Here is a 6,930-nt window from a genome sequence, read left to right on the forward strand (position 1 = left end):
ATACTCTAATCCAGTATAAGTATCCAAAAGCTATTGAAAATTGTTGGTAATTCTAACAAGTTGTCATATGAAAAATTGATTGATTTATATGAGAATTATAATTTCGTCATTCTTTAAACAATGATTTAATTAAATAAAACGTAATAATCGTCTTTTTTTAGGTAATTCGGCGATATTTGGCTAAGGGTGAATGAAAATGTGCGCGAATTCATCAAAAATTGTTGGTGCTGCGCGCAGATACGTTATACATTTGCTCTGATTGGGTATTCCAATAAAATGTCAAAAATTATCCAATATGGCGGCTGGTCGACGCCGGGCCCCGGTAAAATGTACCGGCTGTACCCCCCTCTCGGTGGGCCTGGTTAGAAGTTATACTTCTATTAAAATTGTGTAGAAAATCTGACGTTTTCAAGATTTTCTACGACTCCTCAAGCGAAAAGCAATTGCTGAGACGCTCCAGTTCGTCAAAAAATGACGGATTAACATTATTTTTCGAGAAATTACCATTTTTAATGATTTTAAAATTTGACTAAAATACAGCAGAAACGCGAAAGGCTATATAGCCCATGAAAAATTATAGTATAAATTTTTTGTCAAAAAAACGACGTTTTTTAGAGTTTATACGATTCCTCACGAGAAAAGCAATTACAGTCTAGTGCATAAAAAGTGACATATTAACGTTGTTTTTAATTTTTGGTATTATTTTAAGTATTAAAATTAGTTTAATATTTAAGTAAATAAAAATACAATTAAAATGTTTAAAATATATTTGTTTCGTTGAAATTATAAAAATAGAAGTATAACTTCTTACGTGCGTACAAAGTACACACACTCTTTTTTAATTTGTTTTTTCTGTGATTTATTTTTAAACAATTCATTTACAAACATTTAAACAATTTAACAAAAATTCTTTTGTGACGGATATTCTTGAGTTAAAATTGATTTCATGTAATCGAATGAACTATATTTCAATAAAGTCGTCCCAGGAACTCAACTCATAAAAATATTGGCAATACCTATCATTTTAACGTCTTCTACTTTAAAATGTATAATATAGGTATGTCTGAATTGCCGATATGAATGAGTCAGATGAAATTAAATTATTAGAAGAATTTTTTTACTAAGCAACAACATTTTTGTTTAATTTAGTAATACCTATTTTGTGTTTTAATAACGACGTCCGAGGTGGAAGTCGATAAAATTATTTTTTAAGTTAAATAGTGGCTTATTTCCCAGTTAGAATAGTAAATTACATAAATGCCACAAAGAAATAGCTTTAGAACAACATTTAAACAATTCGCCAATATTTAGACTAATATCACAACCAATTCCTTCGATTTTATCCTATAAATAACCCAAAACAATCTACACATGGTACATGGTTTTATCTGACTTACCTCTGTATATGAGTCAAATTAATTCACATAAAACAAGAAAGTGTCTGCTATTGTGTACCGCATTATATTATTGATTAATAAAGTCACGGCAACATACCGCATTTAAACTCCACTGACACACAAACTGAATACAACAAACAAGCGAATGTTGCAATTTGTTTATAATTATTTAACCACTTACGATCCAAACTTCCTCAAGTCTATCAACCTCAAGCAACTACCAACTAACAACTAACAACTGAACATGAACAACTAACCAACTGAGAACTTGACTAAATTGGATTGTCGTGGGTTTTGCTCTAGAACGTGTTGCGTATTTGGACTTTAAAAATAGACGTAGAATTATTACAACAGTTCAGTGTAGGTTTGGGAGCTATGTTATCTAGTTATATGTTCAATCTTTTCATTGGTCTATTGTTTGGAACTATGAAACATTAGGCCAGGTGTTCGTCATACGATTTAATTATATTAAATAATTAAGACATTGGGTGGTATGAATGAAAACGCAGTATCTTAATGTTTTCATCATTATGAGCATGAAGTAGGTATTTCTATTTTATATGAATAAAAATATTTTGATGTGATGAGTTACTGCTCACAGTACATAAAAGTAGATACCCTCTATTTATATAATTGGGCCTTCGTTGCCCACTTTGTCTTATGTCATCTTCATCTTTTACGGGACACAGGTCCAGAATACCTTGTATTGGTGGCTCCATTGGATCGAGACGATAGAGTTCATCATTTAAATATTTAGCTACAATGTGTAACAAAACAACATATTTATAACAACTTTTGGAACATTTTTTCATGTCCTAAAAATGATTGCATTTGACCTCCTAAACTCATTTTAAGCAGGCTATAGCGGGATAAGATGGTCAAAATTGCACCAGGCTCGATTTAGTTTTGGGTTTAGCCATTTGAAAAGATATAATTGAAAACTCACTCAGTCAAAGGACCCCGCAGAAACCTTATGGGAAATGACTCTCTGTCAAATGCTCTGAAACTTTGGGATCTGGTAGTCTTGATGTGTAGAACAAAAGACTCAATGGGCGCGTATCTCCAAAAAATCATGGTTTCAAGATATATGCCTCTGAAGTTATAGGTACAGTGAGGGCGTTTGAGTTGAAATAAATTCATTTTCTCGAGAATGGGCGACTCTGGAGATAAATTACGAATTAGGTCGATTTTTATTTTTAAATTATAATTTTTTGACATATATATCATACTAGTGACGTCATCCATCTGGACGTGATGACGCAATCGATAATTTTTTAAATAAGAATAGGGGTCGTGTGATAGCTCATTTGAAAGGTTATTCAATTCTCTATTTACTAATATGAACATTAACATAATTATTTATACAGGGTACCCAAAAATTTTTTTTTAAATTAAATGAATTGAGACAAAAAGAAGAATGTATATAATTTATTTAATTCGAAAGACATTTTACTGTTGTCTGAAAACAGGAAAAAAATGTTTATTTGATAAATAAATATTGTTTTTCGCTTAAATTCAATATTAAAGCTGACACCCACCTGCCTCTTAGCAGTTTGAACATTTAATTAAAGCGAAAAGCAATGATTATTGTTCAAATTAACATTTTTTCTATTTTCTGACTGCAGTAAAATGTATTTCGAATTAAATAAATTATATACATTCTTCTTTTTGTCTCAATTAATTTAATTCAACAAAAATTTTGGGCACCCTGTATAAATAATTAATGTTTATATTAGTGAATAGAGAATTGTATAACCTTTCAAATGAGCTATCACACGACCCGTATTCTTATTTAAAAAATCATCGATTGCGTCATCACGCCCTGATGGATGACGTCACTAGTATGATATACAGGGTGTCCAGAAATTCTACCGACAAACGAAGACAGGATATTCTTCAGATAATTTTAAGATAATTTAACCCAATTCACTTAGTCCGAAAATGCTTCCTAAGGAAGCTAGAGCTCTTTGAAGATGGCGTCTTGTAATTAGTTTTCCTTAAATACCTCCAGAATGCTTCTATTTAGAAAAACAAAAATTGGTACGCGTATTTATCTTCAAGATATAAATCTAATCCATCTATTGCAAATTTCTAGTACCGATCATAGGCGTCCGTTTTAGGTAGGGCAACGGTTATTTTATCGCATAACTTTTTTATCTTTAACTTTTATGCATTTCTGACACTGGATTATTAAATTGTAAAGTATTCTAGTACTAAAAGGTACTCTTGTTTTAAATCGGAGGACACACCGTTTTCTAGAAAAATCGATTTGAAAATTTTTCGCTTTATGAATTAAAAAAAAAATTCAAAAAAAAAACTGTTTAGAAAAACGAAAACTGGTACATTTATTTATATTCCAGAGATAAATCGATTTCATTAATTGCGAATTTCTAGTACTGGTCATAGGCGTCCGTTTTGGGTAGGTCAACTGTTACTTTATAGCATACCTTTCTTGTCTTGAATTTTTGAGCATTTTTTACACTAGATCAGCGGTTCTCAATCTGTGGTACATGTACCACTGGTGGTACATTTCATTTTTTGTGGTGGTACACAAAACGCCAAAACAGCCAAAATCAGCACCACTATTATAGTTAATTAGATCACCTAGTTAGATATGTATTCCAGTTAGGTGGTACCAAAAATAATAAAAAGTATTTGGTGGTACATGACACAAAAAGATTGAGAACCGCTGCACTAGATTAATAAATTATGAGGTATTCGAGTACTAAAAGTTACTCTTACTTTATTTTGGTAAAATACTTCGTTTTTTGTTGAAAAGTTCTTTCAATTTTTTTTCAAATTCAAAAACGAAAAACTTTCAAATCGATTTTTCTAGAAAACGGTGTGTCCTACCGACTTAAAACAAGAGTATCTTTTAGTACTAGAATACCTCACAATTTAATAATCCGGTGTCAGAAATGCATAAAAGTTAAGGACAAAAAAGTTATGCGATAAAATACCCGTTGCTCTACCCAAAACGGACGCCTATGACCGGTACTGGAAATTTGCAATAGATGGAATCGATTCATCTCTGAAAAGTAAATAAGCATACCAATTTTCGTTTTTCTAAATAGAAGCGTTCTAGAGGTATTTAAGAAAAACTAATTTCATGACGCCATCTTCAAAGAGCTCTAGCTCCCTAGCTCTATCTAGAAGATTACATCTTCTAATTTTTCATTTAGTCTTCGTTGATATAGTGTTCTCGTACTTTCATGTTGTAAGCTGTCCAGGTTGTAATTTGTTGTGTTAAAAATTTCTGTGGCTTCAGGTGGTTCTTTTGTTTTCTTGGATCTAAACGAAAAAACTATTTCGGACTTTACCATAAAGTGATCCGAATCACATGATACTCCTCTATATACTCTTGTATCCATTACTTGTAATCTTGTATTTTGTTTTGTAATCACATAATCTATGATCGATTTTAAATTTCTGGTTACCTGAATCCATGTATATTTGTGTATCTCCTTGTGTGTAAAAAACCCGTTTGTTATTTTTAGCTGATAGTTTTCGCATAATTGAATTAATCTTTCACCATTTTCATTTTGGGTTATTTCTCCATGTGGACCTATCACTTTGTTGTTTACCTTCTGTCCGACTCTACTATTCAGATCTCCTGCTATGATCACTTCCCTAGTACTTCCAATTTTAGTAATTTCGTCATTGATTTTCTCAAAGAATTCGTCTTTAACAGCATAAGGCTGATCATCAGAGACTGCATTTATACCGAGAATAGTGACAGGTTTTTGGTTAATTTTCATATTGATTCTTATGGTATTTTCATCTACGGCTTCAAAATCTATTATTTTGCGTTGATGTTTTTTATGTATCATTACGGATACACCTCTTTTTGCTCGCTGGTGTTTCTCAACCCCACTATATATAGTACATAGTTCTTCAATATCTCTGTACCACATCCTTTCTTCTTTGTTTCAGTCAAGATAACTATGTCCATGTTCAATTTAGTAATTTCTTGGATGACTTCTTCCACCTTTCCGCTAATGCTCTGTATATTCCAATTGCCAATGTTCATTGTCCATTTTCGTAGCTGTTGTCGTTGTCTGTTTAATCCATCGGAAGCTCCGAGGCAACTTTTAGGCTTTTTGGTAAATGCGGTTTTTTACAAGTGACAGGGAACCAACCTGACGTCTCAACCCCCAACCTGGAGGACCAGGTAATTTTTTGTTTAAGGTATTCTTCCTTTAGACTGGTTGTCTTTCAGGACTCTGGAGACCAGTCTTCCTCTTTTGGAGTGCGTGTCTGGTTTGGACGTTCTGAACGCAGTTTAATAAGTTGCGCGACATATACATGCCCCGCTTCCCCCACGCCTAGACGGCCCTTGACACTCATCCACGGACAAAAGGACTTCAATCTCACGCGGGGTGAGTTGGAGGTGGGTATCGAGGTTTGGTCGTTAAGGGTCAGGTGTCGACAGGATTTCAAGGAAGAGGTCAGCGGAATGCTGCTCCTATTAGTCGCCTTTTACGATCAAGTCCGGAGATACTGTGGGTGAATTCTACTTGGGCGGCCCGCATCCCACACGGGGTCAAATTATCCACATGGATTATAGAAAAACATCAGAACGTTTTCGATCTAGTCAGATCATCTTCAATGACATTCTGTGTAGTAATTGAAACTAGAACACTAGTTGATATATTATAGTCTTCAAAATTTTATAATTATTTATTAAAATTATTATACTTTTGAAATGTGACACAATGTCGATGTTAATGGATTTTTCTATTAGAACTCAAAAGCATCATGGCTTCCCTGCTCGAAAAACTGAAGGGGTACTTGTCAAGACGAGTGACAGACCGAATTTCGTCTTGACCTCGAACTCGTCTTGACAAGTACCACAGTTTTTCGAGCTGGGAAGCCATGCTGCTTTTGAGTACTAATAGTAAAATCCATTAACATCGACATTGTGTCACATTACAAAAGTATAATTTTAATAAATAATTATGTAATTTTGATATCAACTAGTGAGCTAGTTTCAATTACTACAGATAATGTCACTGAAGATGATCTGACTAGATCGAAAACGTTCTGATGTTTTTCTATAATCCATTTGGATGACTTTTTTAAAAGTTTTTTTAATAAAATTTTATACTATTTTACAAACCGAAGTTTTTTACTTCTATGTAAGTTTTTAACTATGGTATACAGCCAATCACTGGGACTTTCCATGTAATTTGTTTATTTGAAAGTTTATTCAATTCTTTATTCAGTAGTATAAACATTAACATTATTATTTATACAGGGTGACCAAAAATTATTTTTTGAAATAAATTAATTTACAAAAAAAAATAATGTATGTAATTTATTTAATTCGAAATATGTTTTACTTTCAGAAAACGGAGAAAAATATTTATTCAAAAAATAAACATTTTTTTTTTTGTTTAAATTAAATGTTCAAAGTTCCAAGAGGCAGGTGGCTGGCTTGAACATTGAATTTAAGTGAAAAGCAATGTTTATATCTCAAATAAACACTTTCTTTTATTTTCTAACAGCAGTAAAATATATTTTGAAGTAGATA

General features: G+C 32.4%; 1 protein-coding gene across 2 annotated transcripts in view; it reads right to left on the reverse strand.

Annotated features, from left to right (window-relative positions):
- The window catches only part of LOC114324739 (protein SERAC1), a 116,390-nt gene extending 114,707 nt beyond the window's left edge, over positions 1–1,683 (reverse strand). For both annotated transcript variants that reach the window (XM_050656111.1, XM_050656101.1), the window contains exon 1: positions 1,398–1,683. The gene's annotated coding sequence lies outside the window, so the exon portion shown is untranslated. The remainder of the gene's footprint in view (positions 1–1,397) is intronic.
- Positions 1,684–6,930: the final 5,247 nt, after the last annotated feature.

Source organism: Diabrotica virgifera, chromosome 1, assembly GCF_917563875.1.
Source record: "Diabrotica virgifera virgifera chromosome 1, PGI_DIABVI_V3a".
Taxonomy (NCBI): Eukaryota; Metazoa; Arthropoda; class Insecta; order Coleoptera; family Chrysomelidae; genus Diabrotica; species Diabrotica virgifera.